At 38.2% G+C, this 26110-nt stretch overlaps 1 long non-coding RNA gene across 1 annotated transcript in view; it reads left to right on the top strand.

Moving 5' to 3' along the window:
• The first annotated feature begins 11619 nt into the window (after positions 1–11619).
• The window catches only part of LOC122674415, a 79576-nt gene continuing 65085 nt past the window's right edge, over positions 11620–26110 (top strand). The window contains exon 1 of the long non-coding RNA XR_006334966.1: positions 11620–11749. This is a non-coding gene — a long non-coding RNA (uncharacterized LOC122674415). The remainder of the gene's footprint in view (positions 11750–26110) is intronic.

Raw genomic sequence — 26110 nt, forward strand, 5'->3', positions numbered from 1 at the left:
GAATTTTCCACAGTTTATTGTGATCCACACAGTCAAAGGCTTTGGCATAGTCAATAAAGCAGAAATAGATGTTTTTCTGGAACTCTCTTGCTTTTTCTAAGGAGCAAGTGTCCTTTAATTTCATGGTTGCAGTCACTATCCACAATGATTTTTTAGCCCAAGAAAACAGTCTGTCACTGTTTCCATTGCTTACCCATCTGTTTGCCATGAGGTGATGGATTTGGATGCCATGATCTTCGTTTTTTGAATATTGAGTTTTAAGCCAGCTTTTTCACTCTCTCCTTTCACTACCATCAAGAGGCTCTTTAGTTTCCCCTTCACTTTCTGCCATTTTCATATATAATAGTGTGTATATATTAATCCCAGACTCCTAATTTATCCATCCCCCACTTTCCCCTTTGGTAACCATAGTTTGATTTCTATGTTTGTCTATTTCTGTCCTATAAATTAGTTCATCTGTATTTTTCTTTTAGATTCCACATCTATGTGATATCATATGATACTTGTCTTTTTCTTGCTATTGCACTTAGTGTGAGAATCTCTAGCTCCTCCATGTTCCTGTGTATGAAATTATTTCGTTCTTTTTTTATGGCTGAGTAACGTTCTGTTGTATATATTGATCAAGTTAAACAAATTGGCTGTTTGTCTTTGCTAAACCTTTTTACAGCCTAACTACCCTTCAAGATCCAGCTCAAGTCCTACTATCCCCCTAAATCCTCTTTCTCTTCTTTCCACATATAGTGTCTGTCATAAAATATACCTGACTATACAGTTTCCTGCTTGTATTGTTTGTATCACGTACATAGACATAGGGCAGTTGGAAAGTTGTCCTAATACAATACAATTTAATAACACAAGACTTTCTAATAGCTGCCTTACATAGTTAAAAACAGAACATAAGGCCAAGACTCATAGGCTCTATGTGGAAACCTAGTAATCTTTCATTTTTGCATAACGTATGATGAATATCAGGGCTTCTCTGGTGGTTCAGTGGTAAAGAATATGCCTGCCAATGCAGAAAATGCAAGTTCAATCCTTGGGTCCTGCAGAAGGAAATGGCAACCCACTCCAGTATTCTTGCTTGAGAAATCCCATGGACAGAGGAGTCTGGTGGGCTAGAGTCTATAGGGTCACAAAACAGCCAGACACAACTTAGCAACTAAACAACAACAACAACAACATAATGGTTATCTAGATGACATAGATTCGTTCAGAACTGAGTGAGCCCTACAGTCATAGTGAGCTCTTTGTAGTTCTGAAAACATACTTTCTTGCCAGCCTTGGACTCTGCACACAGTTTGAGTCTGCCCTCCTCCAAACCAACCCCACCCCACTGCATTATGAGGGGCCACTCTGCAATCACAGTGCTGGTGACCCTGTCGTTGCCTGTTTCTCATTGTGTCCCTGACTGCCTGTAAACTGTTTGCAGACCTTGGGGATCTCACTTACTCCTCCAGCACATAGCACAAGCTCTGCAAATATTCCCAAGTTACTACACTTAAATTCCTTCACCCACTTTTTCCACAGTAGGTCCTTTACAGTCACATGACTGGAAAGTAGGTAAGAAATAGTAAAAATAGGAATTCTTATGTGGGGAGTGGTTCACATTAGGTTAGTTGCAAATCAAGAACACCATGGATTCTTTGTTTGGTAGAAGAGTCTGGGCATCTTTATAGTGTGGACAAAAATTGGTAGAAGAAAACAAACCTCTAAATCTTCATAAGCAGTGGTTTCTTTAGTGACACTAAAAGCACAGGCAAATACATAAACTGGACTTCATCACAAGTGAAAACTTGAGTGCATCAAATGGGAACACCATCAAGAAAGTGAAAAGAGAACTTCCTGAGTGATACAGTGGGTAAGAATCTGCCTGCAATGCAGGGGACACGGGTTCAATCCCTGGTCTGGGAAGATTCCACATGCCACACAGCTACTAAGCCTGCAAAGCACAACTTCTGAGCCCAAGTGCTCCAATTATGGAAGCCCACTTGCCGAGAGCCTGTGTTCGGCAACAAGAGAAGCCACTGCAGGGAGAAGCCCCTGCTCGCCACGAGAGAAAAGCCCACACACAGTGGCCAAGACCCAGCACGGCCAAAAATAAATAATTAAAAAAAAGTGAAGAGAGAACCCACTGAATCAAGAAAATATTAGTATTTGTAAGTCACATTTATCTGTTAAGAGGTCTGTATCCAGAATTACAGAGAACTCTTGAAACTAACAACAACAACAAAAAACAACAAAGGGTCTAGCACACAATTCAACAAAGAAAATAAATGGCTCCAATGAGCACATGAAAAGATCTTCAACATCTTACATCTAACATTAGTCATTATGGAAATGCAAATCAAAACAATGAGATGCCATTTCATACCCACTGGGATAGCTAAAATCAGAAAAACAGTACAAGTGTTGGTGAGAATGTGGTGAAATGGGAACTCTCACGCATTGTCCCCAGGACTGTAAAATTGTGTAACCACTTCGGAAGAATTTGGCGGTTCCTCAAAGTTTAAAGAGTTATTGTATGACCCACAATCCTACTGCTAGGTATATATACCCAAGAGGACTGAAAACATGTTTATACAAAATCTTGTTTATATGGATATTCATAGCAGCATTATTTATAATAGCCCAAAAGTGAAAACTCAAATGTCTATCACATGTTCATATGAATTACTAATGCATGCTATAATGTGGATGAAACTTGAAAGGCGTTAACTGAAAGAAGCCGGACACAAAAGGCCACATATTGTATCATTTGGAATGCTCAGAATAGGAAAATACCTAGGAATAGATTAATGAATGTTGAGGGGGAAGGCGGGGAAGTGGGGAATGGAGTGATAAATGAGAATAGGATCATTTTTCAGAGTGATGCAAATATTCTGGAAAGAAAGTGAAAGTTGCACATGGGGAGAGGGGAGGAGAGGGTGAGATGTATGGAAAGAGTAACAAGGAAACTTACATTACCATATGTAAAATCGAGAGCCAATGGGAATTTGCTGAATGGCTCAGGAAACTCAAACAGGGGCTCTGTATCAACCTAGAGGGGTGGGATGGGGAGGGAGATGGGAGGGAGGTTCAAAAGGGAGGGGATATATGTATGCCTATGGCTGATTCACGTTGAGGTTTGACAGAAAACAACAAAATTCTGTAAAGCAATTATCTTTCAATAAAAAAATAATTTTTTTTTAAAAAAAGTGAAAGTCACTCTGTTGTGTCTGACTCTTTGCAACCCCAGTTCTCCAGGCCAGAATACTGGAGTGGGTATTCCCTTCTCCAGGGGATCTTTCCAACCCAGGAGTTGAACCCAGGTCTCCTGCATTGCAGGCAGATTCTTTACCAGCTGAGCCACCAGGGAAGCCCAAGAATACTGGATGGAGTGGGTAGCCTATCCCTTCTCCAGCAGATCTTCCCAACTCGGGAATCGAACCGGGGTCTCCTGCATTGCAGGCAGATTCTTTACCAATGGAGCTATCAGGGAAGCCCCCTAAATATTCTGGAATTAGTAGTAATTATTGGGTAACTTTAAAAACCACCGAATATACTAAAAACCACTGAATTCTACACTTTAAAGGGTGATTATAATGTGTAATTATCTCATTAAAGCTGTTATTTAAAAAATGAAAATATACATTACCTAAAAAATATTACAGTGTATGTTGGCAGCAATGTAAATTGGTGCAGCTAGTATAGAAGAGGATATGTAGGTTCCTAAAAAAACTAGAAACAGAACTACCATATGATCCAGGAATCCCACTCCTGGGTTATCCATTTGGAAAAACTGAAAACACTAATTCAGAAAGATACATGCTCCCCAATATTCACTACAGCACTATTTACAATAGCCAAGACATGAAAGCAGCCCAAACGCCCATTAAGAGATGACTGGATTATAAGATATACATACATATACAGATACATATGATGGAATATTAGTCCTAAAAAAGAATGAAAATATTGCTTGGAGGAGGGCATGGCAACCCACTCCAGTGTTCTTGCCTGGAGACTCCCATGGGCAAAGGAGCCTGGTCGGCTATACTCCATGGGGTCACACAGAGTCAGACACGACTGAAAAGACTGAGCACATACACATGCACTGTTATTTGCAGCAATGTGTATGGACCTAGAGAATATTATGCTTCATGAAATGTCAGAGACAAATAATGTATGATATCACATATGGAAAATCTAAAAAATAATATAAAAGAATGTAAAACAAACAGACTTATAGAAAATAAACTTGTGGTTACCAAAGAGGAGAGGAAAGGGGAAAAGGACATATAAGGGGTATGGGCTTAAGGCACAACTTACTGTATATAAAACAGATAAGGGATGGGATATCACAGGGAATTATACCCATGACTCTTGTAGTAACCTATAATGGAATGTATCTGCAAAAATACTGAATAACTATGTTTAACATCTGAAACTAACACAATATTGTATATCAAGTATATTTCAATAAAATTTTTTTTAATTAAAAAAACTGAGTGAGCCTTAAAGGGACAAGGTAAAGTGGTAGAATTTTTATTGAAAAATTGAATGCTGTAGTTTTAGCACTTCTCAAAAAGGGCTTTGCTTGAGTATATGTATCTCTGTGTTAGCTCATCTCCTTTGATGTTTTTTCTCCGGTGTGGGATACAGGTTTTATTGACATTATTCTATTATTATTTTTTTTTTACTACAGTGTATAAATAGAATATCGTTTTACTACTAGACTTCTACTGTCTACATTTTATAGAACTCATTAGTTATTCTGTATGGCATACTATATTTTAGTTGTGAGTCCCAGTACATAATTTTCATAGCCCTATTCAGTACACAGTTCAGTGGGACATCATTGTCTCAGTCATTGTAGTGATAAGCTCCACCTCTGTCCTGGAATTTAGCTCATCATTGAAATGACAGTTTTGTGTAATGAAGAAGCTAACTGTTCTAGCATGGAAACATAAAACCTCATTTGTGATAATGGAATTTGACTTGTCTTCTTCCTCTCACTTTTAATAATATCATAATGTTAATGCATCTGAATGTAATTAGCATAAGCTGTTTTTAAAAAAATGCTCTACTGTACCAGGAAACATGAATTAGAACTTTAATTATTAGTTTTTTTTTTTTCCAGACATTGACTTTATGGGCGAGGCCAAATGGAATATTGGTTCTTGGCCTGTGCTAACCAATATAACCATGAGTAAATTTTCACGATTAATTTTATGCCCATATTTTCTTGTCTTAATGACAAGAATTTTTTTTTCTCTCTGGTGTCTGTTGGAATGAACTAACTTAATTTCAGAGAATGCTAGAGAGGAAAATCTCAAAGGTGGCAATTAAAAAAGAAAAATATTTTCCCTCAGTTTATTCATTCTCCTACATGTAGATAGTGGGAAATTGAGTTTAAAAAAAACTTTCACTATTCCACTCAAGCATTATTCAAGTGAAGTGAAAAGGGACAAAATATAAAATGGGAGACTGATCTCCAAAGAAATATTTATTTAAAAGAAGTTTGGCTGAAATAAATAATCAGTAATTGAAATGTATTCTAGTTATATAGACAGAGCATACCAATGGGCAGCATTTTTTATATGGAAGTATACTGATAAATACTTATGGCAGAGCTTCATTTGGGGAACTTGGACTTCAAGCATTCATTTCCTCAAGAAACTGCTGAGATAAATAATGTCAGCCTGTGACGTAGGTCTGGTTAACTGCTCCATGAACCTGCTCACAGTAGGCAGCCATGCTTCCTCCACTGGCATGAGAGAAGGAAAGATCTCTCTACTTGCTACCTTGGCTAAGAGAGTAAATCTGACGTCTGTGGGTTGGTAGTGTTGCTGCTGCTGCCAAGTCGCTTCAGTCGTGTCTGCCTCTGTGCCACCCCACAGACAGCAGCCCACCGGGCTCCCCTGTCCCTGGGATTCTCCAGGCAAGAACACTGGAGTGGGTTGTCATTTCCTTCTCCAGTGCATGAAAGTGAAAAGTGAAAGTGAAGTTGCTCAGTCGTGTCCGACTCTTAGCAACCCCATGGACTGCAGCCTACCAGGCTCCTCCGTCCATGGGATTTTCCAGGCAAGAGCACTGGAGTGGGGTGCCATTGCCTTCTTCCTGGGTTGGTGTTAGTGGGATCGAAAGTTAAATCTTGAGATTTACTATGCTACCTAGAGATTAGAGATCTTTAGCTTGAAATTTATGGGAAGTTTCAGTAATTTCTAAATTTGTGGAGATTTTAGAAAGTGTTCAACTGGGCTGACAATTTTCCTGAGTTTTATCTCAAATACAGCATAAAGCATCTTCTAGAAATTATTGTCGTATCCTCTCTTTGGACAAGTGGGTAATCTTATTTGTTAAAATAAATACTTCTTTATATACTTGTTATGGTATAGGTTCTTTTTTAGACCATGGTGACTCTAAAAACAGTGTATGTATGAGTCCTTGCGTGCATTTTGTCTTTGTGAGTATTCTTATATTATCTCAGGATTGGAAGATGACTGCCCCAGCAGGAGGTATAACTTTTGTCTTTAAGGTAGGAGTGAAGGGAGGGTTTGATATGGACCATATAGGCCAGAGCTGCATCTCAGGGATGACACAGACCCAAATTGGGTACCACCTTCTGAAGGAAGCAGGCAGTTGAAGGAATCTAAAGATGCACAACAGTTTTATTGTCCTATGTGGTAGGGTTTTTGTTTCCACCTTAAGAGGGCTGTTTTCATAGTGCAGAAAGCCGTATAGGGTGGGTGTTCACAGGATATTGGGCAGCCCCTAGTGACAGGTGTTCATTACCACCAGCCTTACCTGATCACCCAGTTTAATTACCTCTCTCGCGTCTTCCTCTCCAACCCCCTGGTGTTGTGTTGTGTTTGTTTGGCTAGAACTTTGCACAATTTAAGCTCTTACAGTGCTGCCTCTGTCCTCATCACCACTGTATATCTAGGAACTAGTGGAATGACCAGCCCAGTGTGAGTTTTGAATACATATGTGTTGACTAGATAAGTGAATGAATGAATGAATAGTAACTTGCCAATGATAAGGTAAACAGTAGCATGCAGTGGCTATTATAGGAAGTAAGATAAAATTTAAAATCCTAGACTGGGAAAATTTTCACAAAAGAGGTAAGTTCTGGGTTAAGTGTTAGCATATGGTTTTAACAAGAAAAGCTGAGAGAGTAGGAAAATCATGCGTGAAGATATGTATGTGGCAATGCTCTTAGTTCATAAGATGGTGGGGAAAACAATGCTTTATCAAATTTCTTGTAAACACATTTGCACATATATATGGGTTTTTGATGATCTCTAATTATTTTCCTGACTAACAGGTCCACAAAATGTACTGGAGAGGATCAAGCCTTAATTCTATCACATTCAAATCTCTCCTGAGAGACATTTTATTTCAGTGCCCTGGGAAGCTGAACTTTCTTAATTGGATTAGTGGCATTTTGCTGTTTCAAACTGAAACAGGATCCACTGGCCTATACTAGCTAGTGCTTTATAATCTACACCATCTATTTTGCGGTCATCACTGAAGTATTAGAGCTAACGCAGGGAGACAGGAAGTGGTATTAGAATTCTTTCTGTTCAGCCCTGCTTAGAGATGTAGTCTGAGATAATAAATAGAGTGCTATTTTTCTGTATCAGAATACATCTCTGTAGAACCGAAGTCTGCAAAGAAAAGCCAAAAAGGAACTTTTCAGTACAGCAGGATAGCTATTTCCTGGGCACTCAGTATTTCAAAAGAGCCTTCCATTCAACCCATTTACCCTCAGCTATTTTCTTGTTCATGAGAGAGTGAATCCTACAAACCTTAATCCCATTTACCAAAATACCAAAGCAATCTGAACCTTCTGTCAAATAATTATGTCTGAGGTAAGCAGAGGGAATTTAGTCATTTGTAGAGGGCTGTTTTCCCCTACCAAAGTCTCTAAATAGAATTATCAAGTATCAAATGTTAATTTGTCAAGAAAAAACTGAATAGCTAATAAGGAAAATCAGATTTATATTGTAAATAGAGTATTACCCTAAAGACTTCCATGTCTCCAAAAGGAAGTATGACTGAAATATGACTGAGGCAAGGTCTTAATCAACCAAACTCTAGTCCTTTTCTCTTCCATGTACTTCAAAATCTTGCTCTGGGGTAGTGTTGGAGAAAATACCACCACTGCATTTTAGGATTTTTGTGGAATATTCTGTTGCCCCTCACCACTGTGCCCCTTCCCCCCCGCCCCCTTCAGTTAATGAATTTCCACATCCACAGGTAAGGAGGGGCAACTGTATTCATTTTATATCATGGACTTGGACATCCCTGGATTGCTATCTCCAGGGACTCCTGGAATCACCCTCATGAGGTATGGCTGTGTGGAAAGTTACAGGAACAATCCTGACTTTGGCATTCTTGTCCTCAGCTGTGACTTGCCTCCTGCAAAAAACACCCATATAACAGACTGGCTGGTGACCTGGGATCCTGGCTAAGGGGGGGGGATGAGAGCACAGCTCCTTCTCTGCCCACCAGCTGACAGAATCTTGAAGTTTCCAGGGGATGAGGCTTCCTGCAGCTTTCTCCTTTGAGAATGGACCCTGACCACGTAGCAGTAGACGTTCTGATGACAGTGAGCCTCTGGAAATCTGAGGGTATTTGCTCCACACTCCGTGTTCTGTCCAACTCTCATTTCTTGTTCTCTTCCACCTCCAAAGTTTCTCCTGTAACATCGGCCAAGTGAATTATAATTTTGAGAAGCTGGCCTGAGGTACAGCTTAAAATCACTCTCGTGAAAACGAGTATCTGTTATTTATGTTGTTGTGAGTTATTTAAATTGTAGGGCAAATGTTTCCCTGCATCTGAAAGGGGATGGGAAGAGAGGGGTGTTTGCAAGGAGAATGAGACTAGAGAGAAAGCTGCTGACACTAAGTCTTTTTCTAAGGAAAAATCAGAAAACTTCCCACATTCCCTTCTCTAGCCCCAGCTGACATGACTATGGTTGGGAAGGGTGGCCCTGTCAGCCACTTTCCTTTCCTCTCTATTTCAGTGGAAATGACCAGAAACTAAAGGAGCTTGCAGTGTGGCAACTGCCCAGTCTCAGTCAAGTCAACTTGAAGATCTGCAAGTTAATTCATTGTAACCATGGTTATTGGAAAACCAAGTGAAGATTTACTGTCTAGGATGTGTTGGCTTAACTGCACTCATTTACCTCCATTATTTTCCACCACCATCTGATGACTCTGTTATGCATTATGCTTGCCTCTTTCCTATTTTTTAGCTATTCTTTTATTTTTAAAAACTGAGGTATAGTTGATGTACAATATTATGTAAGTTTCAGGTATAGAACATAGTGATTCACAATTTCGAGGAATCTCCATACAGCTTTCCATAGTGGCTGCACCAATTTACATTCCCACTAACAGTGTACAAGGGTTCCCTTTTCTCCACATCCTCTCTAACATTTGTTATTTGTAGGTTTTTTGATGATTTTAATCATTCTAACAAGCATTGTGTGGTATCTCATTGTTTTGATTTGCATTTCTCCAGTAACTAGCAATGTTGAACATCTTTTCATGTGAGTGTTAGCCATCTATATATCTTCTTTGGAAAAATGTCTGCCCAGGTCTACTGCCCAATTTTTGATTTTTTGCTTGTTTATTTGTTTTGATTTTGAGTTGTTTGTATATTTTGAAGATTAACCCCTCTCTGGTTGCATCATTTGCAAAGATTTTCTCCCATTCTGTAGGGGTTGTCTTTGAGTTTTATTGATGGCTTCCTTTGCTGTACAAAAGCTTTTAAGTGTGATTATGTCCCACTTGTTTGATTTTGGTTTTATTTCTTTGCCTTAGGAGAATAATCCTTAAAAACAATTTATATCAAAAGTATTCTGCCTATGTTCTCTTCTGCGAGTTTTAAGATCTCCTTAAATGTAGGAGATGTAAGTCCTTAAGCCATTTAAAATTAATTTTTACATATTTTTTGCATGTGGTGTGAGAGAATGTTCTAATCTCATTGTTTTACATGTAGCTGTCCAGTTTTGCCAGCACCACTTGTTGAAGAGACTGTCTTTTTGCCATTGTATTCTTGCCTCTTTGGCATAGATTAATTGACCACAAATGTGTGAGTTTCTATTTCTGGACTGTCTATTATGTTCCAGTGATCTATGAGTTTGTTTCTGTGCCAATACCATGCTTTTTGAAATATCAATAACCTCAGATGTGCAGATGATACCACCCTTATGGCAGAAAGCGAAGAGGAACTAAAGAGCCTCTAGATGACGGTGATAGAGGAGGTTGTTAAGAAGCTGGCTTAAAACTCAACATTCGAAAAATGAACATTATGGCATCTGGTCCAGTCACTTCCTGGCAAATAGATGGGGAAGCAATGGAAACAGTGACAGTTTATTTTCTTAGGCTCCAAAATCACTGCAGATGGTGACTATAGCCTTGAAATTAAAAGACACTTGCTCCTTGGAAGAAAAGCTATGACCAACCTAGATAACATATTAAAAAGCAGAGAGATTACTTTGTCAACAAAGGTCAATATAATTAAAGCTATGATTTTTCCAGTAGTCATGTATGGATGTGAGAGTTGGACTGTGAAGAAAACTGAGCACCAAAGAATTGATGCTTTTGAACTGTGGTGTTGGAGAAGACTCTTGAGAACCCCTTGGACCACAGGGAGATCCAGTCGGTCCATCCTAAAGGAAATCAACCCTGAATATTCTTTGGAAGGGCTGATGCTGAAACTTAAGCTCCAAACTTTGGCTACTTCATGCGAAAAGCTGACTCATTGGAAAAGACCCTGATGCTGGAAAAGCTTGAAGGCAGGAGAAGAAGGGGATGACAGAAGATGAGATGGCTGGATGACGTCACTGACCCAATGAACATGAGTTTGAACAAGCTCTAGGAGATGGTGAAAAACAGGGAAGCCTGAAGGGCCGCAGTCCATGGGGTCACAAAGAGTTGGACACGACTGAGGGACTGAAAAAAATGACAATACAAAGTGAGGAGTTACAAAAAGTAAACTCAGAATTCTTTTTCATTTGATCAAGTTAACCCCTTAGCAGAAATTCAGCCCATTTCATAAATTAAGCCCCCAAAAATTATTCTAAAATTTATTTAAAATATCCTATTCAAAGATCCATTAGAATGGTGGTAACATAAAAGGAATGATTTCATAATGTAGTGAATGACCAAAGTTTTGGAGAAAAGAAAATGGTAAATACACAATGAAGGAAAATTACTTACTTCCTTTAAAATGTAGTAACACAAATGTATTAAAAAAAGTGCTTTCAAGAAGGAGTTATTTCTATATGTAGATGTGGTAATTAAATAGTCCTACTTTGACTAATATCAGCCTCATCCCAGTCCTGCTACATAGTGGTAAACAAATGTGTCACTGCTCATAACATTTTTTTCTATTTTTAATGTTAGTAATAGGACATAGTTAAATTATTTCTGGAAGATTATTGATTTTCATAGGAATTTCAGATATTCATCTTCCAGGTTCAGGATTTAAAATTAGTTGAAGTGTGGAATAATTACTTTGAAACTAATCTTGTCACTGCTTTGAACTGCACATCATTAAGTTATGAAGAATCTTGTCTATGTATGTTACATTTTCTTGTGATGTTTTTGTCTTATTTTTCAGGCAGGAATACTGGAGTAAGTTGCTATTTCCTCTTCCAGGGATCTTCCTGACCCAGGGATTGAACCCATGTCTCCTACATCTCCTGAATTGCAAGTGGATTTTTTAACCTGCTGAGCCCTCAGGGAAACCCCTAGTAAGTCATACTTTTTATAAATAAGCTACTTGGCTGTAGTAAGCCATAGAACTGAATAACGGAAATTAAAGCTTAAAATTTGAACTACATTCACATACTATCATTCTGAATTGAATTTGTCTGTTTTTTTGTTTTTTTTTTTTGTCTATGATCTCAAGATAGGCTACTCCTTTTCTATAAGTTACTTGTGTACACAGTATTGCTGCTAATTGGTTAGTGCATTTGCATGGATGCTGTCAGAGTTCTCTGTTAGTAAAAATCAGGACTGGGACTAATTTGCTATAGTTTCTTTCTTCGTTATTTTCTATTACTAGTGATTTCTGTTATTAATAGAATTCTTTCTATTATTAATGACTTCTGTCACTATTTGGTCACAAATTAATCATTAATTACCCACCTTTGTTGAGGGACTCAGAATAAATTCATGATGGAAACATCAGCACAGTTGAGATATTAAAACCACTGAGGGATGCGATAATCGATATTTATTGAGATGCTAATATCTCTAGACTATAATAGGGGTAGTTCCTAGGCAGAAGTGTAACACAGCGGGTGAAAACAGAATTTCATAGCCAACACATTGAATTTTAGTTTAGGCCTGCACTGTAGCTAGTTTTGGGGCAATGGGTAGGCACAGTGTCTCTTCTTTAACGCTAGCCTCTCCTACAAATCAGTGAGTATAAGGTTGCTATAGTAAAACCTCAGACAGCTAACTCCAAGGGCATTATTAGAGTGTAGATTACTGACTCATAGAAAATGCTCCAGAATTTAAAAACTTCTGCATGTGGAGGTAAAATGTTGTAAAATTGCCTTCTCCATTGAAAGCCAAAGTAGGAAAAAATTCTTCTCGTTGATGATCTTGGGTATATCAGAAAGATGGAGCTGGGAATTGCAATGCTCTGTGAATAAAGAATTGTTATTCTTAAGGAAACAGCAAGTATTTTGAGAAAAAATGTGCTCAAAGAAAAGCAGTCTCTTTAGGGATAGTGTTGAAAAGACTTGGTGTGTTTTCAGTAAAAATAAATGGAAACAGCTTTCTCTGAAGTTATTATTAAGAGTTTTGCATCAGAGAAGCAGCCATTCTGATGTCTTCCTATGGAGGCACACAAGCACCTTGAAATGTGTGAGCACCGAGTTAAGGAAAAAAAAAAAAGAGATAGCAGAAAGGACCAGATGGATAGTGAAACCAGTTCCACTGATTCCTTTAATGAAAGAATTTAGAAGTTAATAGCATGACTGCACCCTGCACTGTTTAAATTTTTGGACATGTATTTATGTACAAGTTAACAATACAGGACATTACACAACTCTCATTCTGCATTGTGTCTCCTTCCATTTTGTTACATTTAAATATAACTCGAAGTTGAAGAACTCTCTTCAGATCTATTCAGACATTTTGGTTAGGAAGACCTCTGTTCATTATTATGGGCAAAATATGGTTTGTCCCCAGGGACCATGTGAAAACAGGCACTGTTTATTATGCAGTCCTACTGAAGGAAGACTTGGTCTGCTTTGTGAGATGTTTCTAGACATCACACTATGGCTAGTCAACGCTAGAAAATGCCTGAATTATTAACATTTAAGACCCTCTGGCTTAGATGGTAAAGAATCCACCTGCAGTGCTGGAGACCCAGGTTTGATCTCTGGGTCGGGAAGATCCCCTGGGGAAGAGAATGGCTAACCACTCCAGTATTCTTGCCTAGAGAATTCCATGGACAGAGGCGCTTGGCAGGCTACAGTCCCCAGTCTCACAGAGTCGGGCACGACTGAGAGACTAATGCTAACACTGCCTGGGACACTGTTAATGACAGGCATGTTGTTGTATAGCAGATTTCTAGAACTTATAAGGGGCTTCTGAGATGGCTCAGTGGTAAAGAATCTGCCTGCAGTGCTGGAGACATCAATGAGAAGAGCTGGCTGGCTGTACAGTCCATGGGGTTGCAAAGAATTGAACGTGACTGAGTGACTATCACTAAGGCGCTCTGAGTCACTCAGCTCTTCAGGATGAATGAAGTATCCTCTGACTCTCTACCTGAGAGTATTCTCTGACCACGGGATATGGTAGGTCCAAGAGGTACAGGCCAGGGATGTGAGGGAATTAACACCTCAGGAATCGCCCTCAACTAATAAGGGCTGGGAGCTGGTGGATAAACACCCCAGCTTTTCTTCTGTTACTGGGTTGGTTCTAAGGAATGTTCTGCACAAATTCGTAAAATATCTCAATGGGATGAGCCCAAATTCCCACCAGGTTCATCTGCTCATGCCCATCCCCAGCAGGGTCTTCCTTTTTCATTTTACTTTCCATTCCTTTACTCTTCCTCCAGAGATCACTTCCCAAATAAACCAGTTGCACTCAGATCCTTGTCTCTGTCTGTTAAACCCAAACGAAGACAACCTCCTGCTGGTGTTTCTTTCTAGCTTACAGAAAAACACTCCCCAGGTTAGAGTAGATTTTTAAGAGGTTGTATTTAAAAACATCTTGTTATGTTTTGCCACCAGTGAGATTAGCAATTTGGGAAATACAATGGGAAAAGATATGGGAAGATGATAGTGATGGGATCCAATGGCCAGTGACCAGAAAAATCAAATTTCTGATAACATTCTTAGGTGGGCATCTCCCTGGCACATGCTACATATAGGCACTGTACTTAAAACCATGTTCTCTCTGTATGTATAGTAGTGTGAGTGTGTGTCTGTGTGTGATATGAAGACGTACCACCTTTATACAAAGCTGTGCTTGTATAAAGCTGTTTCTAGTTCAAAAAGTGAAACAAAATGGGAAAACTTAGCCCAGTGATGCTAGAGAAATTCCATCAATCACTTGGTATGAAAATATCTGCCCCCCCCAATGTTCTTATTAAACACAGTAAGAATTGTGATTGTGCTTTAAAACTCACATTGAAATTAAGGCCAGGATATTGGAGGTAAAAATCTATAAAACCTTCCTCTTCTGCAATGTATATTTATTCTTAAGTTTATTTTATGTGTTATCAAAAGAAACCCCATAATTTAAACAAGTATTGAATTAACCTAAAGGCTCTCCAGTGATTCATGGATTTTTAGAAATAATTGGAAAATTTTTTGGGTATATCTGTTTTGGAAATGCTTGCTCCAACAACAGCCTCCTTCCTCAGGAGACAGAAAAGGCAATTCAGAAAAGAGAACCTTTTTCTTAAAGAGAAAAAGAAGGCTTCAGATGATTTAGGTGATCTGAAGAGCTTCTGAAAATAGTTACTCTTCCAGGTCAATATCATATTTCCAAGCAAACTATTGTGAAGTTTTGGCAGTTAGTAGTAGATGAAGCACCACTGGTTTATTCCATGTCTTCTATTTTCATTCTGCTCCAGAAACCAAAATAACATTTTTAAACCATCAGTATAAATTTCCACAAACAACCCTATTTTTTTAAGTTTCAACTAATCTTCTTATTTCTTCTTTCTGCATTAAAATAAATTTCACTTGTTCCTTCTGACCTCACTGTTGAACTGTAAAGTTTGTACAATTTTATCACAATGGGTCACAAACTAAATTTAACAGCAATAATGTAAAAGACATTTTTTTCTTAGCTACATAAACAACTAGATTTATATTCTTACATGCTGTTGATTGCAGGAGATAAGACTTAAAAAACTAAAACCAACTGAAACAAAAGACTTGATGAGAGATGACAGTTGTTTGGAAGTTTATTTTTATAGGACAAAGGCAAGTTTTTCGTTGTTTATTTTAAAGTTGGAAAGTTTACATTATGGAGGTATTCATATCTCCGTTTCTTTCGTTTTGCTGTGACACACTTCCTGGCTATTTCAAATCCCTCTGTTTTGCAACACTACTTTGCATTCTGAAGAGGTTTCCTGCCTAATTTAGTTTCATCAACTGATTGCCATGGAAACTCTTGATATCCTTCCCTCTTCCTGGAATGAGATGTTGGCTCTGTTTCAAATAGAATTTTTTTTTTTTTTTTTTTTTTTGGACACAGAAAGTAGAGTAAGCTTTATAAAGTAAAATGTCTTGTCAACAAAAAATTACCTTCTAGGGTGACCCACTGGATGGATAGAAGTCACAAATGCATGCCTACCAAACTAAACAGGTAATTTATCAGTAACGACTAGAAACTCGTAGCGACATCATACAAATCAAAGCTAAGTGATGCCTGGCTAATTTTCTAATTTTATTGAGAAGAAAGTTGAAATCAGTTGAAACTTTGTTGCATGTTAATCCAGCAAAGGCAAAACAAAACAACCAATCATATAATAACCCTACAATTTTATGAGACTGAGTCAATCTGAATTTCTCAAGGGCTTCTCAAAGCAGATTCATTTGGTAAAAGTGGACAATTGGCCTGGAAAAATAACTTATACGATGAGATTTAACAGAAGGGTCTGCCCATTTTTACCATGAATTTTACTTTTAAAGTGTATCTTTCTAGGAAGACTGTGTAGATTAGCTACATTGTGCCACTCTATGAGATCTAAGCTTTGAGAGTAGAATCATATTTTGGGTTTATGCATTCATATTTTCAATTTTAAAATGGAATTCAGGAGGAAAGGCTAGTTATAACCATGAAGAAGAAAGGAAGGATTATGTGTGGTGTTTTTGCTTATTTTTTTCTGTATATACATATGTGAGGGAATATTTTCATTGTACAACTGAATATATGTATACAGCTATTATACATCATTGTCTGTGTGTCTGTCTATTGCATATAGACATGTGGTTGTCAGAAGGACAGACTGATAGAAAAAATGTAGGTCAATATCAGGAGAGAAAACCCTTTCTAATATCTGTAAATTCAAAGATATGATGGTTTCCAGAGTAACTGTATTATACTTTGATTATTTCTTATAATATGCAGATTTTGCATTTCCTTTTAAAAAAATGAGTGAATCACAATTGGATATCTCTTCTGCAACTGATAGTGACCTCCGTTTTCCGAAGACATTAAAAAAAGTAACAGAAGTCAAACTTTTCATTCCTTGCAAACCTTGGATTTACTGGCAGATATTAATGGTGTTTTTGGATGGTGTGAAGTTTGTCTATCATTGGTCATGAATTTTTTTTTCCTACGATGGGGTGATAGGCATATTTTATTTTATTTCCCCACAATGTACATGCATGTCCAGAAAATGTGTTATTCTAAACAGTTTATTTAAAATGAACATTGCACATGTGTGGGGAACACTTCCAAAAAGGAATGCCTGTTTAGCAAGTCTAGGAAGAATAATAATAATTTTACAAATCCTAAATACTGTGGGTAAGAGACTTCATAGCCTACTTTATTATTTAGGGGTGTCCATTTTGCTGATCTAAATTAGGAAAGTATATGATTACTTTCACGCTAACTGTGGCCTTAGCTGCTCTGTTGAAACTTAGCAGCAACTCTGTTTTAATATCTCATCATGACAAAGAAGTAAATAGCTCTGGCTACCCCTGTGTGTTCTTCACTTTCAGTGTAATTTACTGTTAGCTGTAGTGCACATAAACAAAGCATAGTTTCACCATGTCTACTTTTTTCTTTTTTTTTAGAACAAACGCCTGAGTGTAAATTATATTCATACCTATTCCTGGAATAATTTCTCTAACCCCACTTCCCTTTATCCTGCACTGAAACAATTTGGGTGTCTGATGGAAATATCTGACCTGATTTTGCAGTCATAAGAGGTTTGGAGAGCAGTGATTTAAGATCCTAACATTGGCCTGTTGTTTCAGTGAAGAATTTCAACATTATGAGCCCCTTCACCAAAATTATTTTTATGTGCTTTCTTCTGTGTATCTTTGGATACACTCACGTATTTTTTCTGTGTGTATTTTTGTTTTTCTTATAACCTGACTCTTTAACCACTGTGTGAGTTCTAAAGAAGGGGAGAGCTTTGTTATGATTCATTTTCATCCTTTGAACATGGTGTAGCTGCTTTGGGTATACAGTATTCTCTATGTGTAAGATACGCAAGCCTTATTGCCATTGAAAAACCAGATACATAAATACATTAAAAAGATGATGTGATCCTTTTTCTAGACAGAAAGTACTTGCTTAAAATTCATCCCATGGAAATTGTTTCTGGTTCTGGAGAGGGCCAGGTAGAACAAGTGTACGTGGAAATTATATTCGTGTGGATTTTAGCTCCATCTGAGGAAGGCCTTGGCAGTAAGTAGCCACTGAATTCCTGCTTCATGATGGTGAAATAATTTCTGGTTTCATGGCTGGATTTTTGGGGAGACATAGAAGAGATTATGGTGTTTTTAGAGGCAGTTTTTCCTTCCTCCCTTCTGTTTTCTTTGTCTCTCTTTCCTTTTTCTTTTTTTCCTTTTCTCCCTTCCCTTCCCACTCATTACTCTTGTAGTAAACATCTGTGATGCATCAGATACTTTGCTCCTTAATCTAAAGGTCTGTAACTGAGAGATAACAGCCAATTGTGTGAGGAAAGAAATGGTCAAGCTTCTGCTGAGAAGGACTTGCCTCTAGTTCTTCCACACTCACCATGAGAATTTAAGATGTACATTAAAGCTGAAAAACCTAGCAGTGCTGCTCCAAAAATTAACGTTTAAAAGAAAATAAAACCTTTTCCCCCATTAATTATATATCTTAGTTTGTTGCTGAAAGTAATGAGGCACACACAAAAGCAACCAAAGATGGACAACAGAGCTTGAGAAAAGCATTTGCTTTTTAACGTGGAAACCCATGCTCTCCACTCATACCATCCCCTTTCAGTTCAGTCTCTTAGTCATGTCCAACTCTTTGCGTCCCCATGGACTGCAGCACACCAGGCCTCCCTGTCCATCACCAACTCCCTGGAGCTTACTCAAACTCACATCCATCGAGTTGGTGATGCCATCCAACTATCTCATCCTCTGTCATCCCCTTCTCCTCCTGCTTTCAATCTTTCCCAGCATCGGGGTCTTTTCCAGTGAGTCAGTTCTTCGCATCAGGTGACCAAAGTATTGGAGTTTCAGCTTCAACATCAGTCCTTCCATGAATATTCAGGGTTGATTTCCTTTAGGATGGACTGGTTAGATCTTCTTGCAGTCCAAGAGACTCTCAAGAGTCTTCTCCAACACCACAGTTCAAGCATCAATTCTTCGGCACTCAGCTTTCTTTATAGTCCAACTCTCACATCCTTACCTGACTACTGGAAAAACCATAGTTTTGACTAGATGGGCCTTTGTTGGCAAAGTAATGTCTCTGCTTTTTAATATGCTGTCTAAGTTGATCATAGCTTTTCTTCTGAGGAGCTAGTGTCTTTTAATTCCAATGCTGCAGTCAGCATCTGCAGTGATTTTAGAGACCAAGAAAATAAAGTCTCTCACTATTTCCATTGTTTCCACATCTATTTGCCATGAAGTGATGGAACCAGATGCCATGATCTCAGTTTTCTGAATGTTGAATTTTAAGCCAACTTTTTCACTCTCCTCTTTCACTTTCATCAAGAGGCTCTTTAGCTCCTCTTCACTTTCTGCCATAAGGGTGGTGTCATCTGCATAGCTGAGGTTATTGATATTTCTCCCAGCAATCTTCTTTTTTCCCCAGCAATCCTGATTCCAGCTTGTGCTTCATCCAACCTGAAATCCCCTTTCATATCTCCCAAAAGAATGAAAAAAAAGAATAGAAAGGTGGAGAGAAGTTTATCTGTTTGTAATGAGGACAATCAGTAGGATGAGAATGGGCATATGCGGTTACTCCTTTACCTCCTTAGGTAGAAAGCTCTCTGAAACATGAATGACTGTTTCTCCCCAACAACTCATCTTCCCTTTCTCCACAGTGACAAATTTTAGTGCAGCATATGGCCACTCAGAATACAGACTACGTATCCCAGAGTCCTTTATGGCAAAAGATTATCATATGTCTGAATTCTTGTGAATATAATATAGGCTGACTATCTTATGGCAGTTAGGGGAAACCTCTGTTAAGAGACAGATAATGAACCCCTTATGTCTCCCCTATCCCTTCCTCTTCTCCATTGTGCTGCCTGGAAGGTAGACACCCAACCTGAACTATGGACAAGAGTCATAGCCCAGCTATGGCAGAATGGTGACTGCAAGGAGCCCAGGTTCCCAAAGAGATGATGAATCAGAGCTGCCATTAATCATCCTAGAGTGTCTGCCTTTAGACCTTTATATGAGGGAAATAAAGTTCTGCCCTCATCTAACATTATTTCTTAAGAATTAGTAGTAGTACTTATAACCTTAACTAATATTGCAACTTTATAGGAAGGCTAGAGACAAACTGTCTATTGCCAGCTCTTATATTTTTCATCTGTCCTTCTGCATTCATAGCAGGCAAGGAACTGACAGCTTTTCAGAATCTAAAAATTATACCTGTAGCAGATATTGTACATAGGTTTTCTCCTACTTAATTGTCATCAGTGGTACATGGCTCAAAGTATGGATGAGAATACTCAAACCCAGAGAGAAAATACAGAAACTAAATGTCAAGCAAGTCTAGAATTTAAGCAAAGATATCTGTGAATCCAAACTTCAATGTGTTCTGTGTTTTACATCGCCTCCCTGACATTCTGATTTAAGATCCTTCCTCAGTTCCATGTTTCTATGATATTTAGATTGGCTGGCATGTGCTCTGCCAGTATGCTCTGAGAGAAGACCCTCAAGTAGGTGAAGTTTCCCTTAGGATAGGGAGGTAAAAACTGATTTCCAATCTAAAGAGAAAAGATTGTGTGGCTTCTTATTTATTTATTGGGGTAGAGTTGCTTTATAGTGTTGTGTTAGTTTCCACTGTACAACCAAGTAAATCAGCTATATGTGTACATATAGCCCCTCCTTCTTGGATCTGCCTCCCACCCGCCGCTCATCCCACCCACCCGCCCCTCATCCCACCCATCCAGGTCACCAGAGAGCACGGAGCTGACCTCTCTGCTACCCTGCCGGTTCCCACTGGCTATATATTTAACGCATGCTAGCGTATATATGTCAATCCTAATCGCCCAGGTCATCCTACCCTGCTTCCCCACCCTGTGTCCACACATCTGTTCTCTCTGTCTCTATTCCTGCCCTGCAAATAGGTTCATCTGTACCTTTTTTCTAGATTCAACAACTATGTATTAATATATGATACTTGTTTTTTTTTGTCCTGATTTATTTCACTCTGTATGAGACTCTAGGTCCATCCTCATCAAACTCTGTTACAAATTTCTCTCCTTTTTAACGACTGAGTAATATTTCATTGTATATATGTACCACATCTTCTTCATCCACTCATCTGTATAGTCACTATGGAGGTTCCTTAAAAAAATAGAAATAGAACTACCATGTGACCCAGAAATCCCACTCCTGGTCATGGACCTTGAGAAAACCACAATCAGAAATGTTCATTGCATCCCAATGTTCCTTGCAGCACTATTTACAATCATCAGGACGTAGAAATGACCTAAATGTCCACTGGCAGATGAAAAGATCATGTGACCTCTCTTTGAGGAAGACTTAAGAGGAAATGTCTTATCTGATTTTACGTAGATGAGTGGTCTTAATTTGGCAGCCCCAGGCTGATTTCAGACTCCATAGAAACTTAGCTTGGCTCACAGTATTTAAATATCACTAATTAGCTGCTAACCTTTTTTTTTTTTTTTTTTTTAGCTGCTAACCTTTAAAAATAAAAATATTTTACATAAAAACCTGGATTCCTAACTTCTCTAGAAAAACTGGAAGATCCAGTAACACTAGGGTGGCGTTTCCACATGACAACATTTAGCTGGAGCTGCGTGTGACTGCCTCTGCCTTGCCGTCTCCAGTTTGCCTCCTCAGCCTTTTCCACTAATTTTCTTATCTGACCTTTTCCTGTCAGGGATTTGAGAAGTTTATTACCTTTGTGTGGATACGTTTCTTTGACAGTGACTTAAGATGATTACACAGAACAGATTGTCATCTGGCTATATTGTTTGATGTATGTTCCTTATTTCTAAGTATGATTTGGTGAGCCCTAGAGACACTTTATTTACCACAGTGTCTCTTAAGAATACCTGTCAACTTCTTTAGAGCAACTCAGAGATGAGCCAAGTTCTCTCCACCGTCTGGTACCTAGAGTTGGATTGTTTCAAAGTCTGAGAGGTTTTTGCTGTAGTTAAGTCTGCCCAATGGGCTTTGAGCCCAGTTGCAGTGTGGTCCAGCAAAGTAACTCTTACAGGGGTGTTATTTGGCCAAAGCAGTCCTTCTCTCTTGGGTGTGTGCATGCTCACTTGCTTCAGCCGTGAGACTCTTTGAGACCGCATGGACTGTAGCCCATCAGGCTCCTCTGTCCATGGGATTCTCCAGGCAAGAATACTGCAGTGGGTAGCCAGATCCTCTTCCAGGGGATCTTCCCAACCCAGGGATCGAACTGGTATCTCTTATGTCTCCTCAATCAGCAGGTGGGTTCTTTACCACTAGCTCTACATATTTTTTTCACTGATTATAGTTTTCCTTATATCTTTTCTAAAAGGGATATAACAGTGGTAGTAATGGAGGGATTCTAATTTTAACTATATAAGATGTGAGGGAAAAAAATAAGTCTTTTCCTCTCTGTGTTCTGAGACAGTACATTACTATACTCTGTAAAGTCCAGAGGGAAAGCTTCAATAAATATTGATAATGATGACCATGAGCTAAGCATTCTCTGGAATAGTCAATTAACTCTAATGTAGTTAGAACAAAACTCAAAAGCTTATTAGAGGCATCCAGCCAGCCCTTTAAAATGACTCTTGTGGGAAGAGGTTACAGGGTAGGTGAGGTTCAAGGACTTGTTAGATCTTTGTACTCCAAGAGTATGGCAAATAGCTCATCTGCCTTCATCTAATGAGCAGGTCAAGTTGTGAATTCCATGTGTATTACCGATAGTAATCACAATCTACAGTGTTATACATTTTAGTTTTCTTTTATAGCTGCTGAAATTGTGGTAATGCAACAACTAAAGATGATCTGTTGTACACATTTTAAGCTCACCTGTCTTTTAGTCATTAAATTCAGTGGCATTTTTCATACCATTTTCACAGCTTAGATACTATCATTCTGTTAGGACAACCACTTTCAAACTATGATGTTCACAGCTCTCTATGGTTTGGTTCTATGCCACCAACCCAGTCTTATTTTTAATAGAAGCCTACTCCCTCTATGACCGACAAAATGCGTCATGAGGCCTTCATGTTTATCTCAGAAATTTTGCTTTCTTATGCATGGAATTCTTCCTTGACCCTCTATGATGTAAATCTAAGAACTTGGCCTTCTTCACAGATTGATACTACATGGATGACCCCAGCTATGTAATGAAGAAGGGTGGATACTATGTAGTGGCCAAGGGCCTGGGCTCTGAAGCTAACTTCCTAGATTCACATCTCATTTCTATCAGTTGCCAGCTATGTTTGGCAGGTTAACTAATCAATCTTCAGATTTTCTTGACAAAGTGAAAATAAGAATACCTACTTTATAGATTTCTTGGGAAGATTCAATCTGATTGGGAATATAAAAGAGAAAAACATTAGCTTAAGTCTCTAATTTGTTACCAGTATCGATATACTTAACCAATATTACCATTACAGAGCCTGTAATTGCATCCTATTATACCAGCCAAATTATTGATTACGAGCAACAGAAACAGATTCTAGTTAATTGATGCAGAACTGTATTGGGTAGTTCACATAGTCAACAGAATGTATTGACAGCAAGGCTTAAAAATGGAGAGTGAAATAAGAAGGGCTAGATAGCAGGAGGCTCAAGCAAAGGTCTGCAGAACAGTCAGGTGAGAAAATCACGGCTGAGCATTGTTGTACCTGAACATTGTAAACTATTGCCACTGGTAAATTCAATCTCTCTCGGACTCTGTCTCTCTTTCATCAGATATTCAGTGTCAGAGTTCTAGGTAGAAGTATTTAGTGAAATCTCTGCCACGCTCCCCAGCCATAGCTGTTTATCATGGGCTCAGGAGAGAAAATATCTCATCCCTTTGCCTCCCACCAAAAAGGCGCTTATCCACAAATAGAACAGAGTTCAGATGTTGGAAGTTAAACAGTGTTCTGATACACAGTGATGCCCTTTATTATTCTATGATTATTTTTCATGTGGGCTTCCCTTGTGCTCAGCTGGTAAAGAACCTGCCTGCAATGTGGGAGACCTGGGTTCGATCCCTGGGTTGGGAAGATCCCCTGGAGAAGGGAAAGGCTACCCACTCCAGTATTCTGGCCTGGAGAATTCCATGGACTCTATAGTCCATGGGGTCACAAAGAGTCGGACACGACTGAACGACTTGCACTTTCACATTTTCACATTGGTCTATAAATTCTTCAAAGGAAGAGCCCAAGTATATCTCCCAGATCTCATCATATAATAGATTCTCAATAAATACATTTTAACCCATAATTTAAAGTTTGACAGACTTGCTTTCAGAATTTATTGCTTTTTATGCTCTGTTTAATGAACCAATGAATTGTGAGAATTCTATTGAGTTATCAGACTTATGTAAAGTTGCCACAAGGTGATAACATAATGGTGAGAGAAAACTAGAATAACCTTTTAACCTAAATAGATCATCTCTTTTTATATGAACCCCTGTAAAGTAGAGAGTCAAAATGAGAGGGTTGTGGCTTTTGGGAGCATTAAATCCTGCATTGTGTGAAGGATTTGCAAGAAAAATCATGATAGAAACTCTGCAGGCAAGTAAGACTTATTAATATTGTTTAAAAAATTCATGCCATAAAAGTAACATGACTATTATAGTAAACTTTTCAGGTACAGAAAAACAACACAAAAGAAAAAATTTTCCTACTGTTATTCAGCACAATTATATATATTTTTACATTTGTTTATATATGTGTGTGTATGTACATATTTATATGCTGTCATGTATAAGACAGCATGTGGTTAGAACCACAACTTTACAACACACTCATAAAAACATAGTTGTTGTTAAAAAACTGTTACAAAATGTGCTTTTATATACAGTAGTGTTTATTAATGTGCTATATAATTGTTTTCTTAAAAATGAAGATTCTTGTTATCAGAGAAATACTTTATTAAAGTAGGAAATATAATAAAAGACATGCAAAATCTCAGCAACCCAGAAATAAGCATTGTTGATATCTTGCTGAATGATCTTTAAAAATCTTTTCTTTATATATATATGCAGAAATATACATTTTTAAAAAGTAGATTATGCATATTTAAAAGATTATGTATTTCATATGATCTGTAACCTACTTTTAAAGCACAACAATTGATTTTCAGAAATATATAATAATCTTGGACACTTAATTTTTTTATTGCCTTTTGTTTCTATAAGCAATACTTCAAAGAACGTCTTATAATCTTCAGGCATATCCTTAATTATTTCCTTAGGACATATTCCCAGAGATATAGTTAACTGATGCAAAAGTTATATATATTTTTATGTTTTTGGATAATGAGTTTCTTTCCAGGATTGTATACCAATTTGAAATTATAAAGCAAGAGAGTGTGCATTCTCCTGAAACTGAATATTGCTCTAATTTTAAATGAGAGAAAAAATAATGTTGGTTAATTATTTTGGCTTATCACATTTTGTAAAATATTCTCATGTGATTAAACATTCTAATCACATAGTTTAATTAAAAGACTTGAATGTATTTCATCTTGTGAAACAACATAGTGACATATTACTTAATGTCTGCCTATGTTTATGAATATTTTCTTAGGAAAATTTCCAAGTAGTCATGTGTCTGGAAAGAGCATATGTTATCATCCGGCCTCACCCTCATTGTTCTGCACTCCCCCCCAACCCTCCCCGCCCCTCCCACACACATGAAGCTGGTTTGTTCCTGACAACTTCCACTTTGCTGATCCGTTTATAACTGGCTCCTCATTCAGGTCTCTCTTTAAATACTATTACTTCAGAGAAGGCTTCTGTGATATGGCTGCTCAAAGTGGACTGTGATAATCATGACTGCCCTCCACCAGGCCTTCTGGTTCTTATCCTGCCCAGGCATGCAGTAGGATTGCTTTTCCCTGCCTTCTCAAAGTTAGTTGTAGCCGTTTGACCTGCTTTGGTCAATGAAATGTGACAGCATATGACCTGACTCTCCTGGTGGAAATCTTTAGAAGCTAGTGTGTAATTTGCTGCATATCCTTCCCCATGTCACTGCAGTCAGTGACATTTTACTTTGGAGCCTCCCTCTTGCTGCATCCCTGAGAGAGGATAGGCAGCTGAGCCCCACCCTGAGCTATGATGATGTGTATTGTGAGGGGAGAAGAAATCCTTTTTCTTTTTTTTTTAACACAGCTCAGACTTTGGGGTTATTTGTGAATGCAGCAAACCTTGTCTGTCCTGAATAATACACACATTCCTCCTGGCTTTAGGCATTCTCAGTATTTTCTTGTTTTATAATTGTATAAGATCATCTCATTTATTCCCTT

Source organism: Cervus elaphus, chromosome 18 (genome assembly GCF_910594005.1).
Source record: "Cervus elaphus chromosome 18, mCerEla1.1, whole genome shotgun sequence".
Taxonomy (NCBI): Eukaryota; Metazoa; Chordata; class Mammalia; order Artiodactyla; family Cervidae; genus Cervus; species Cervus elaphus.